The sequence below is a fragment of the Stegodyphus dumicola genome, chromosome X2, assembly GCF_044657685.1.
Source record: "Stegodyphus dumicola isolate Sdum_Otavi_A_Nest chromosome X2, ASM4465768v1".
Taxonomy (NCBI): domain Eukaryota; kingdom Metazoa; phylum Arthropoda; class Arachnida; order Araneae; family Eresidae; genus Stegodyphus; species Stegodyphus dumicola.
Genome location: NC_140781.1, coordinates 98,366,219 through 98,380,703, shown reverse-complemented (window position 1 = coordinate 98,380,703; position 14,485 = coordinate 98,366,219). Strand labels below are relative to the sequence as shown.

The following is a 14,485-nucleotide window of genomic DNA, read 5'->3' as shown; positions in this document are numbered from 1 at the left end:
CAAATCGCTTAATTAACATAGATTTTTATTTGTATCGTATACTTCTTATGTTGACGCTTTTAAACTAAACCTTCTTAACTGTATCATCTTTTAACAATTATTAACAATCAGAATTTGGCAAAATAAATTTACCGAAATTAATTTTATTAATTTAGATTTGCAGCTACAGTATGTGAAATGTATCTCACTAAATTCAGATGTACATAATATATTCTAATTAAGATCTATAAATTCAGCGAAATGTCACCATTTTAATGCCTTAAAACCAAATTTTCTAACTATTTCAGTCTCTGGAGGGGCCACAGGCAGAATTGAACTTATTTCACAACATAAATTCCACAGTCTTTATCAAGCTTATAGAGTCAGCTTATTTAGAAGATATGTATTGTTACGAATTAAATAACTTTAGTGAAATTATATGTAAAAGTGTAGTATCTCGTGTATAATGTAACATGAAAGACCTCAAGAGTGTGAAGAATCGCCTAAAAAACAGGGTTACAGGGTTAAGCCCATTTAACATTTTGGTGAGATAGCGCCAAGCTGGCGATGATTTTTGGCGTCTAATTTTTGTCCCTAAATTTGGCGAGCAATCGTCAAAGGTCGCCTTTGATCCTATATCTATGTAACTGGTCCTATCCTTTGGTAACTACAATTGTATGCGGTCCTATGTAACTGTAACTTTGCATGGCTTCCAGCAATTTCCAGAAATGGAAAGTATTCTAAATTCCTCGGCACGCGGGGGAAAGCTATATAAAACCGAAGAGAGCATCAGTTTAGTTTACTTCATTGTTTAGCTCAGAGTATTGAGTCACACTGTGAGAACTTGATCATTTGTGATCACTGTGCATTTCAAGTTTTTTTTTTAAATTGTCTTGTGTCTAACGTTCTTAGTAGCTTGAAGAGGTAACTACTCATTGTGCTCTGTCATACTGAGAAGAGCTGTACGAGTAATTTTGTGAAAAGTTCCAGAACTGTAAAGTGTTTCTGTTGAAAAAATAAATTTCATCAAGCTATCATGGATTCAGTGTACCATCAATTCATTACGAAAATGCAACAATTATTATTATTTTTTGATAGCTTGATCAAATTTATTTTCCTAAAAGAAACACTTTACAGTTCTGGAACGTTTCACAAACGTACTCGTGCAGCTCTTCTCAGCATTACAAAACACAATCAATAGTTACCATTTCAAACTATTAAAAACGTTACACATAAGACAATATATACGTAAAGCCTCAAGTGCATATAGTATATATACATATATAAGCTCGCACGGTAATCTCTTAATACTCTGAGCTAAACTCTGACCTCAAGTAAGCTAATGCTCTTTGCGGTATTGTATAGTTTTCTCCCGTCTGCAGAGAAATCTCCAATACTTTCGATTTCTCGAAACTGCTGGAAAGCAGGCACAGATATACAAGGCCGAATACAGTTACATAGGGATCGGACTAATTACATAGGTATAGGATCAAAATGTCACACAAGTCAAGCGACATCTTTTCAAATTTCGAGACAAAAATTAGCCGACAAAACAATCGCCAGATTGCCGCTACCTCGCCAGTTTAGCGAGATAGCCACTTACCTCAATGTTAAATGGACTTCCCTCTGTAACCCTGTTTTTCGACAATGCTTCATCCTCTTAAGACCTTTCATGTTACATTATATACAAGCGATACAATTTTTACATATAGTTTCACTAAAATTATTTACGTACAGTGGACTCTCGGTTATCCGGGCTAATGCCAGGGAAGCAGGCCACGGATAACTGAAAACACGGATAATACACGCTATAAATTTTTATGCATATTATATGAGTTTATTTCTTTAAAAAGTCAGTAGTTTTACTTCGCTTTTCAGAACGTGCGTGTTTTACAAAGTGATATTTTATCATTCTGTTCGCTGATAAATTAGCTAAAAAAAGGAACTGAAATTTTGCGAACAAATAACAGTGGGATACCATTTGCATCAATGAAAGGAATAGTAAAAAATTTCCTTAGGAAAAATTTTGATGTTAAATTACTTGAAGAAATTAAGAATAAGAAGTGGAGATTTGATTTGTAATATCCCAGACCCATTGCAGTTGCGACGTTTCATCTTTCTCGCTCTCTCTCTCTCTTTTTTTTTTTTTTTAAATAATGATTAATGTAGTCAGTCATATCTCCATTTTCCAGTTTCGATGTAGTTATTGTTATTGCAATGAGGTTAATTGCTGTGCTGTTTTGTCTTTTTGTAATTCTAATTTTTGTAATGCTCCAGTATCCCATTGGTATTTGTTTGCAAAATTTCAGTTCCTTTTTTAGCTAGTTTATCAGCGAACAGAATGATAAAATATCACTTTGAAAAACACGCAGTGAAATTCGGCAAAAATTTAAACGTTCTCAAAAACGAAGTAAAACTACTGACTTTTTTAAAGAAATAAACCCATATAATATGCATGAAAATTGATAGCGTGGATTATCCGTGTTTTCAGTTATCCGTGGCCTGCTTCCCTGGCATTAGCCCGGATAATGATGCATAATCAAGTGGCATCAAAGGTGCATGAGATTGGAGAATAATCAGTCTCATGCACCTTTGATGAATAACGCTAATATGAATAATTAAGTGGCTCTGTGATAAGCTGCGATTTAAAAAAAAAATCATTCTATTCGAATCTTCTTTGTTCGACCAAGTCCAATAGAGTTTCAACAGAAGTCATTGCTATCTCGCGACTAATGTATTTGTCAGTACCTTCTTCGCTTGTAGATTCAGTATCACTCCTCTCTGCCTCTTCTATTCTTGTGACATTTGAAAGGATATCCGTATCAATCAAGCACTGAAAACCCCGCTTAGTATATAACCATCGAACCATTCCTAGATGTCTTTCCGATCGACATTTTCGAAAAATTTCTCATTTTCAATTTGTTTCGCATACAACTTCAGTTATTGCCTCTGTTTCTTCATGATTAGATAAATTGTACGAGCGAATTGTACGAGCGAATTGCAGAGCGAATTGTACGAGGCAATTATTAAATCTAAAACTAAAGACTTGATTCAATGATTTCAGCGCAAGCTTGGATTTGCACGTTTTTTTAAAATATATATATATATATATATATATATATATACCCTCTTATAAGTGTGCGTGTATGAGCACCGCGAAGCACCAAATAATCCGCAAACCGGATAATCGAGAGTATATACAAAATTCGTAAGAGTATTATGTCAACTAATAATAAACTATAGCACCGAGAGTGATTTTAAATGCAAGAAAAGCTCCGGTACTTTACGGTTTTACCAGCGATTAGTCGGCAAGTTTAGCGGCCTTTACCTGTAAACGGTACAGCAAACTTAAAATCATAACCAAAACAAATAAGAATCCGTCCAAAAAAAAATCTACCCAACTATTTTTTAAAAGCAATTACAAATAATAAAATTTTCAATTTACCATCAAGTAAAAATGAAGCTACTATATTTTCCCAAGAAGGCGTATTTTACCCTCTACTCGAATTTGCAAAACGGACATGAAATAAAGTCAGATACCACCTCGGAAGTCATACGGAAGCTTTAATATGAAAAGAAATGTAAAGAAAGGCCTTAGCACCCGCAACTAATTCGCTGTTTCAAAAATCACATTTGTGATAGCGTTAAACTGTTAAGCCTATTTTTAGGTAACCCGCTAAAATTCCGTTATTTAAAAGTACTTTTTTTTTTTTTTTTTTTTTTAATGGCGCCTAAATTGAGTGATATATTTTCCCGGGCACTTCGGTCGTTTGTAAAGCTCCAATAAAATTCAATCTCGAATGAACTTCATTAGTAGCTGAAATTTATAAATTTTATACTGATGAAGGCGTCCCTGATAAAGTTAACTTTAAAACAATCAAGTTATTCTATTATTCACAATAAACTATATATAGTACATGTAGCATTATAAGCACACACCCTTCACCCTAATAACAATGTTCAATGCCGCTTGTGAATGAATTAAAAAAGTTTCCTTATTTTATATAACTTAATTGACAAATGTAAAACGAATAAATACTTAACAGATGTCAAAAAACACCACCACCAAGCCGGTACAATGGTTAGTGACGCTGATTGCCATACTGATGGGCTCGGGTTCGAAACCTGGAGAAGGCTTGGATGTTTATAAGCGTACAACGCCTATGCAGCTAGGGGTGCTCAAAATACACCGCCAACAAAAAGTTTTCTTGAGAAGTTGGTGCTATGGCAAGAGTGGTGGAATACATACCTTTGGACCGCCCCACCCCGGAGTGTTCACTCTCAAAAGAAGTGAGGCAGCTTAACAGTTAGCAAGGCTCGATGATACCTAATATACATCACAGCAGTGGTTCTCAACCTGTTTTGCCGTATATACCCCTTTTACCATTGCGAGATCACTCTCCCTTTTCCGAAACTCGAAAGCTATATACACATTTATTTAGATTTCGATTACTTTTTTAATGTGTTTTATAAATTAGTATAGAAAAAGTATAGCAAATATTGATAATAACAAAACTTGTATAAAAGTTTTTTTTTTTTTTTTGACTTTTTGCGTCGAAATTTTTAAAAGTCTGAGTCACTTTTCAAATTGTTGAAACCAAATATTATCGCCCTGTATTAAATTAAAGTAAAGAAATTAAAATAATGAAGAATCTGCATAAATGTATGTATGCTTCTAGCATTGTGATAAAACAACGGTACCTAGAGCCATCAAAGTTGGAATAACGCACGCCTCCACCCGAATATGGTTATATAGAAGCCCAAATTCGGAATTTGTTTTATTATCTATTTCAACATTTTGTAAAACTTTAACGAATTTTTTACAAAGATTTCAAAGAGAGCAATGACAACATTGTACGGAAAAACAACATTTTTATCTCCAGCACGCGAGACTGTGTATCATAAATTCTGAAGATATGCTAATTTAAAAATTATTTTGCGATATTGCTGTTCAGTTGAATTTTATGGTTTAATTGCGAAGAACATGATATTTAATAAATAAAGGTAACACACAAAACGTTAAAAAAAAAGGCCCTTTGGGCGTAATATAAAATCTGAAAGCTTTCAGATTTTATTTTCTAATTAATTTTTTTCTGTTAGAAAAAGGAATATTTCGATTCCTGAGAGGTCGCATTTAAAATAATCTTATGCAGATTCTTTAACAAATCTTCATAACATTCATATTTAAAATTTACTGAAAGTCTGCCATATTTTGTTATTAATATTATTAGAATAAAACTAAATATTTAGCAGCTAAGTAAACAGATGACCGCATTTCCTCTCGAAAGTATGAAATCCCCCCCAAGGGCGAAATTCATCCTTGGTTGAGGATGCCTTTCTTGCGAGAATGCATCGGTGCCAGCCTTGCTTCAACCCATACCTGTCAGTAAATATCCAACGTCAGCTTACAATGGTGAATCGAAAGTCGAATACGCATAACATTTAATTATTATAATTCTTTACAGCCTGGAGATCGCATAGTATTTAACAATGATACTATTATTAAAAAGCAGACTACTGAAAATTTTCTAGAAATCGACTTTTTTCCCTCCCAGAATCTTTGAAAGGGGTTGGGGTATTTACCAATGGCAAAGCATACTAGTGCTACCTGTCTAAAGCTTGGTTGACTGGCTAGCTAAATGATAAGAAAAGAAGCGGCAGCTGTCTGTCTCGTGGAAAGAATGCCTTCGCAAGAACTTTTTCAAAGCAAACTCACTCGTATTTACGTTACCCAAGAGAAGATACCATAAAATCAGTTCGTTCGCCAATAGCATAAAGTGCTTTCGCGGAGAAATTTAAGTGTTTGTTAGTTAATCGATTATAGTAAAGTACACAAGGCATATCTCCAGATGTCCTAAGGATGCCTGAGCGCAGGATTTGTAAGTGGTTAGATTAATTGAAAAAAGCAATGACACGAGTTTTCTCTGTCTAAGGTACGATGTCTTAGTGAACGGCTTCTTAAAGGAAACTACTTCGTATTCAAGTTACACATGTGGAAAAACACGAAAACGCTGACGAAATCAGCATATTAGTTGAAATTCGAATTCGGATTGAACTAGTAGTATTTAGCAGTCTTATCACCTCAGCCGCTAGTGGCCGAATTCTAACTCCTTTCTGCATGAATAAAATAAAAAATTAGAAATTTTTTTGAACATTTAGAGAAGATTATTTTGTTTTTTTATGCATATCGTCAGGTGGGTAACTGGTAGCAGCAGCTATCCAGAGCGTATCACGAGAGGTCTATTTCAAGCCTTGCATGCATGAAAAGATCATAAATGTTCACACTATGAGGTGAAAAGTTTTTCCGGTTTGATCCGGATACGGATCATTATGAAGAAAGGGTTTCAATGAAACTGGCACGTAGAGAAAAACAACGTAAACTTCGTACTGTCACCCCTTTCAACTGCAGAAAAGAACCCGAGGCTAATTATCAATATTTCAAGCCTTTAACTATTCAGCCAATAGTCAGCCCCTTTAACTGCTGAATAAACCATCACTCTGGCGCTTGGTTCCAGTATACTGCAGGTTGGCTTAAGTTGGTGCTATTCCCAAACAAATATCCATCATCTGAGAACTATTACCTGTGTTATAAAAGGAAAAGTCAATTTATGACAATAGAGAAGATGGCAACAGAAAGCCTATTGACGTAGACGAGGCAGTCAACAGCATTTTTCCGTATCTGAAGGGAATTCTTCAGACAGAATTATCAGGATATTACCTTGCAAGATTATCAATTACTTTATTTCAACTAACAGTTGCAGTGATAGTTTATCATTCGATAATAAACTATCTGTAGAGCAAAGCATCCGGTAAGCAAGTATTTTATTGTATTTTTCAGTTAGGATTTTAGAACAAATGTGGGTTTTCTTAAAGCTACGTTTCCTGAATGATAACCTGTTCATTAGTTATTTTTGGCAATTCGAAACATGAACCAAATTATAGTCGAGAACGATGGAGTCCAAAACACATAAAAGCGAATGATATATACGAGTATGAAGCAAAACTCAGAAAACTGAAACATTTTTCGTTCTGTGTTACAATATAAAGCAAGCGCAGCCTATGCAGTCCTTAGGAAAGGCTACATGTATATTCCAAAAGATAACACCCTTTCTCTATGCACAAACCTGTCCTAAAATTAGAAAACGTTGCCTTTTATAAGACACCGACACTTAGACTGCATAAAATAATTAAATAAAGCTAATGCAAATATACATATTCATCCACTTAGTAGAATCAACTGGTCTGCGAAGATGCGTAAATTTGCATTTAAAATAAAAAATTTGAATAAACTCGGTAATTATATTCTCGGATATTAGTTCCATGCTTGAAGATTAAGATTTTTTCCATTCACTGGTAGGGAAACAGAGAATACCATAAGGGAAACATAGAATAGCTCTCTGTAAACAACAAACAAACAAACAAAAAAGCATTAAGTTTTCCTGACGATAAATTACAAAACAACCTATATCAAATTTCACAGAAGTATATAATGATAACCACCATACGTCACAACAAGCCTAAATAAGAAACACTGTTTATAATTCTCCAATGAAACTTGGAAGACATCTGTTATATCTCAAAGAAGGTTTCAGAGGGCAGGCATTTAAAAGTCCCATATGATAGGTGAGAAAAGGCAGGGAGCAGCAGTAGGAAATTAAATACTGCTTTCGACCTAACAGGCATGAAAACATTTATCGAGGTACACTGCTCTGTTAAACATCTAAAACGTCGCTACCAACATCAGAGTTTTTCTAAGACAACAAACATTTCCCTAGAGGTGTACCTCAGCAACGGGTGAGAAAAATCTGCTCGGCTCCATCGACGGAAAGGCTAGACTAAAAAGAGCTTGACACAGCTGGCCAAGAAGCTGTTTGACCTCAGCTGTAGGATCAGGGTAAAAATAAATTGGAAGTCAAGCTTAAGAAACTAACAGAATGCAATATACATAAAATAGAGAAGCAGAGCATGCGAGATGGGGGGATTCCGAATTTTTTGAATATTTGTCTATACGGTAGATGAAGACAGAATTCATTAAGTACAGTAAATTTGCATCGCGAAATTCCGATTTACTTACAATACCACGTGCATATATATCACCTGAGAACTCTAAAATTCGAATTTTCATCATTATGATTTGCATTTAGATTACGGCAAAGCACTCTAACTGCCTAAGAAGAAATATGACTTAATGGAGGAATTTCTAAGAAAAACTGGCTTGCATTCACGTTAAACAAAATAAAAACCACAAAAACGCCTGTGCAGTTAGTACATTCGCCGAGATTTGTAACCGAGTTGAACTATTAGTGTTCATCAGTCTTATCCGCTCGACCGCTAGTGGGCCTTATTATTATTGCAAGAGTTACAAAGCAACAGCTGTCTCGAATGTCTGCTACCTGAGGACACCCTATCTTTGTTTAACTCAAATTTTGATCAAGATTTCTTCCAAAGAAAAATCCTGCTTGCGACCAAATTAAATCTTCAGTGGGGTCGACTAATTAATTTAATTTCAGTTACATTTAGTTTCATCTTTATCTCCATCAGCGGCCGAGTGGTCGAGACGGCTGAATTGTTTTTGTTAGTCCTCGCTTCCTCTCCTATCCTATAATATGAGCTAGTTTCATCTTCTAAGCCAGGATTTCTTAAACTGTGGGTCGCATAACCTGCAGCAGAGGGGTCGCCAAAAATTTTAGCAGTTTTGATATTTCTTTAATTTCTTATAATAATTTTACTATTGCCAAATATTTCTACACAATGTGTCTGAAAATAAATAAAGATAAGACAAAGAAATAATACAAGAATAAGACAAGATAATACAGACAAAGAAAAAAACGGAAACATTTCGACGCATTCTTTTTGTAGTATAAACGTTCATTTTCCTTGCTTTGCACATGACGCTGTCATTTCGTCTGTTACTTATTTAAAATTTTCACGTTGTTCGATGTCTTAAAATTAGAAATTAAAGTTAATGACCTAAAACTGCAATATTATATTACAGTACAAGTGAAAAAATTGTCAGTTTCACTCACGCGTGTGTCGGATTTGCGCAATACTAATGCGGTCCCACAAAATTTTTGTAAATATTATGAGGTCCTGGGGGTCGCTAAAAAATCTCAAGAGATAAAAAGGGGTCGCGAATGAAAAAAGTTTAAGAAACCTTGTTCTAAGCACAATTCGATAAAGCAGGGAAAGGGAAAAAAAAAAAAAAAAGAAATTGTATCCTGGAAAGTGACAGGAATTTTATAAATATGCATTATTCAAATCCGAAGTACAAGTCACATATTTTACTCTAGTAGACGGACGCATAATCATTACATTGAGAGTTAATAAACTGAATATCAACTGAAGTTTCATACTCTGAATGATATCAGCGCAACTATAAACGATTTATACTGCTGTATTTTCAAAAGTATTACCCATACATTAATAACTGATTCAAGGAAAGCCCCGGAAACTCACAGAACAGAAATCCGACGAATCTTTTACAGTAGTACCATACTAAGTGAATATGAAGTGTAAGAGAAATAGACTATACCGTTTTCTGACAATTCACATCCAAACAGAAAGTAAATGACCACTTTTTTTCGATTGCAGATAAGTTACCATCTAATCTTATAAATGCCATATAAACAATTAATCGCTTTTATTCAAGGGTTGGTTGATTAATTTAATTTATGCAAAACATGCGAGGACTATCTGCCAGCGGAGGTCTTCTGGGATGAAACAGGCTCATATTACGTACGAAGAAAACCATTTCATTCAAGAAAAAAATACAGAATTTTCATATCTGAAAAGAGATGAACCATATCGCTCTACTGCCCTACACAAAAGACGGCACTAAGGCACTGCAATCCAGGAAATTTTAAAAATAATTCGTCAACTGAGCTACCCGGTAGATGGTAATGTCCCGAATGAGCTTTTTATGAAAACAGCTTTGACGATTTTATTCCCGATTCGGCCCGACCGGAAATAAACCTTTGACCATCATTCCTATCTTAGATTTCGTTTTCCAAACCCCTCGTATAAACATTAAAGATGGTCAGTTTAGGACTTTTATTTCCTGAGAAAAAAATCCCAAAACTTATTCCGAACAGAATGGCCACATCAACCAGTGTTCTCATTTCGTTATTTTAATCATTTTTATTTTAATCTTAAAGTGAACACATGTCGTAGTTTTTATATAAAGTTTTATATAAAAATTTTAACTTTCCTAAAAAGGCCTAGGCTTGTCGTAGTTTTATATAAAACTTTATATAAAAACTACGACAAGCCTAGGCCTTTTTAGGAAAGTTAAAATTTTTTAAATGAGTAACATTTTCTTTTCTTTTTAGTTTCTTCCAGTTTGTCTTTCCTTGCCCCCCCCCTCGGTTTCCAACTCTAAACAGACAGGCCTTGTATGCTTTGCCTTAATAATTTAACCTAAGTTTCTAGAAAAAATAAAACTCCAGTTAAAATGCACGGGCTTATATTTTATACAGCGGATAATAAACAGAAAGCATAAAATCAAAATATGCAAAAAGTCCCCACCCCGAAAGTGTAAATAACTGTAAATAATTTTTAAAAAAAAATAATCATTTTGTGAAAGACTTTATACAACTGACACTAGTGCTAAATACTACATTATAAAAGATAATTAGAGAATGAAGCCTCCCTAAAACTTAGCTCTGAGCATCCAGCTTTGTTAATCAATCCCTGGGTTAGGTTAGTCATTTATACATTAGAACAAATACGGAGCTTTTAAACATGCGTTAAGGAAAAAAAAAAAAAGAATAAACGCAGTAGCAGTTCGGTTCATAACTGCCATAGGAGGTGATAAACTCTACAGCCATTTGTTTATAAAGTAGTGGTTTTAAGGTTGTGTCTGATGATGAAGAAGAAAAAACATTTACGTAACTTTCACAAAATTTTGAAAAATCTCAACTAAAGTTTTCAACAATAAAAGGTGCAAGTTTATCTGTAGAGCTGACATAACGCCCCCTCTCCATTACAAAAAGCACAACAGACCGCCTTGACAGAAAGGGATGCCTTTCGCTCATTAGTAATCAATCAGTAGCACTTCAGAAACACCTTAAAAAGCGACCACCCAAGAAACCGCGCACGCCTCTAGAGGAGTAGCACCATCTCTCTCTCTCTCTCTCCCGCTAGATCACCTCACTAGGAATTTATATTTTCACACAATTAACTAGAAGCATGTTTTGGGTTAAAAATTTCGGCATTGAAAAGAACTTTCAATAGTGCTCGGTTGGCTAACTTAAAACGGTGCCATGCCCGGATTTTTCCTAGTATCACGTACACTTCATTCCCCCCCCCCCAAGATGTTTTTCATTTTTTTTTTTTTCCCAATTTTTCTCGAAAGTAAGAATATATTTCTTCTTGAGGGTACGAAGCTTCTCCATGCAGACACGTGCAAGCACACACACACATACACACCGGGAGGGTCCGGGCAGTCAGGAGGGGGGGGGGAACTAGTAATGAAAAAGGAATGGGAAATACGGTTAATTTCTCTAAGACACGTTTCGAGAATTACATTCGAAGAACCAATTAAACGAAATGAACATAGACAAGAAGATAGGATATAGCAAGTAATACCTTTTCGAACCACAATCATCTTAACATTCTAACAGTCTGCAAAGCCGATTTTTATATTTACGTTATCTCACTAAAAGGTATATTTTTACACTTTCTGTTTTTTCTTGGCTTCTGTCACAATTATTCATCCATAGATTCGATTATTCAGATTAAGTTAAAGCACACAAGAGCTATTTGGCTAAGGGGCAGGTAAAGGAACATCGTGAAGGACTTTCAAAGGGAACTGGGTCTTATTCACTTCATATATGGGGAAAACATTGAAAACGCGCCTGCAGTTAACACATTAGCTCAGATTTTAAATCTATGCTGAACTACTAGTGTTTAATATTCTTTACCACTCAGCCGTTAGTAAGTAAGCGGATTTTAATCCCTTTCTGCACGACTTTTCAGAAATAACGGATGTTTTCTCTTTTCATGTGGGAACATCTATCTGCAGCGCTTCCGGACTCCAATGAGTCATGGTTTAGTTGATTAGTTGATCACGGCAAATCACACGACGGCCTTACGGAAGTGATGCCTTCGTGGAGGGTTTTCTAAGTGAAACTGACTCGTATACACGTTACACATGGCGAAAACCACGAAAACGCCCAAGCAGCCAGCCTATTCGCCGGGATTCGAACCCTAGACCGAATTGCCAGTGTTCAGCAAATTTACCACGCGGCCGCTGGTGGGCTCCATAATTCTAAGCATTTTTTTGATTTGGTAATTGGAATTATAAACTAATTAAGCACTTCTGACTGACACTTTTTGCATGTGTTCACAAACCAGTGAAATTTTCTAGGTTTTGTGTTGTGCTTAATTGTTTAACTTCTATTTTGCTGGAGATAACTTGCGTTAACACAGTTTAAGGAACCGTAGGATTCAAGATAAACCCGCAAAACAAGAACTGAGAGCTACAAGTCTTTTACAAAGACATATATAGAATAGATAGCTTCGCAACATTATTTACTCATTAACTAATAACCACTATTTATATATTAATTAGAACTTTTAAATTCTACCTCAGCTTGTATTTAAATTCTTGGTCTGAAAAATCACGTAACATTTTAAGCCTAATACCCGCTTTTTAAAACTTTTTTGTCACTGAAAGAAAGTCGCGGAACCCATTTGGAAAGAAAAAAATGCACATTTCTCAATCAGCATCGAAACTTTCATCGTTAAAACATGGCAGTGGTATTCATTACTTTTATATTATACGTCTAAGCCTAACGTACTAAAACTGAGCAGATTAATAAAAATATTTAGCTGCACTAGTATTTTTACAGTCTGAAAATGTGATTTTTTAAAGGCATTTTTAATGGTAAGCTACCTTTCTAGAGACAGAAGTTTTAAAGGGAAAGACATTTTTAAAGGTAAACTAACGGGAAATATGAAAAACCGGAGAATTTTCAGATCAGTTTTCAGCAATAGTTCTTATTGATAATAGAATATATATTGTTCGTCAAACTTAAAGATGGTTGACAGATATAAAACATTAATGTTACTAGTTGAAATGTCATCAAAAATAATTTGTACTACATTGTTTTGCATACATTATTATGTTTACCAGTTGTTTATTATCAGAATACTGAATTTCAAATATATGGAAAATTAAAAATGACTGGAAAATTATCTTCCCCGTTTTTCAAATCCTTCTATAATTTCGCGTATGCTGCATATGAAAGGTATAATGTTCATAAACTAAACGGTTATCAGATGTATTCCTTATAGAATACCGTATTCTCTCGTGTATAAGCCTCACGTTTTTCACAAAAAGCAAATAAAAAGACCCAAGAATGGTTTATACGTGCGAATGATTAGAAATAGGTACATAAAAACATCTGGCAACACATATTTAACAATCGAGTACAAAATCCATTGTTGTCGGATGAGCAGGTCGTTTAAACGAAAATATGGGGCAACATATTTGGCTACATGCATATTTTAAACAGCAAGTTATTAGATTCTCTTAGGAAAATAGGAGTCGAGCTGCAGCACGTGATTTTGACATGGATGAATCAAACAAGCGACGGTGGAAAAAGCAGAAGAATGAACTTCAAGGAACAGGCTTCAAGAGGAAGGCGTTTCGAGGAAATGCAGATGAGTATATGCAGTTGGAAGATAATGTTTTATCGTATGTGAATGAAAAAATAAGTTCTGGTTATGCTGCAACTGTTAATACTTCCAACATGTGTATGCTGTCACTTCCAAGCTCGTGAAGCAGCTAGTCAAATGAAGATACTGTGAATATCTTGAGGATAACATACTGAGGGATATTGGTACCAGCGATAGCGATAGTGATGGTGCAAGCAACTCTTCTGGTGATACCAATGAATAACAGAAACATGCTCCTTTTGACCCATAATAAAAATTCTGTCTCAGTGTGGTAAGTATCGTTTTTATTTTAGCTGCACACCTCCAAAGCGAAGAAAATATTATAGATGACAGGCTAATGGCGACTTTTATTCAAGAATTTTTTTTTTTAATTAGAGGTTAAAAATAAAGTTACGGCTTATAAATCTGATAATATAGTATTTTATAAATTTAGGTTTTACATTAGGTTACAAGATCTAGAGTAATTGAATTGATTCTTTCTTTTTTTTTAATTAAAAAAAAAAACTTGTGAGCTGAAATGTATAATTCCTTAAAGCCATCAACTGATATTCAAATGGAATAAAAGAAACACTCAGAAGAGAAAACAATTGAGGGAAGGAATGCATATGGAAAAATCAACACTTTTTTAAGATAATTTTTAAAAAATAACTTTTGCGAAATTTCTGTAGGGAGGGAAAGTAGGTACATTGACATATGCCCGTTTCTTTCAATAATGTTAAGTTCATAGTCTACTTGTGATCAGACTGTCTGTAACATTTCAGGAATGGTAGCTATCCCAGCAGAACAAATGCAATACTTCAGGTCCTTTAAACTCTCCACTTTAATT

The 14,485-nt window shown here is 34.7% G+C and overlaps 1 protein-coding gene across 8 annotated transcripts in view; it reads right to left on the bottom strand.

Moving 5' to 3' along the window:
- Positions 1-14,485, bottom strand: part of LOC118186187 (uncharacterized) — a 153,182-nt gene that overhangs the window by 82,718 nt on the left and 55,979 nt on the right. The window lies entirely within an intron of this gene.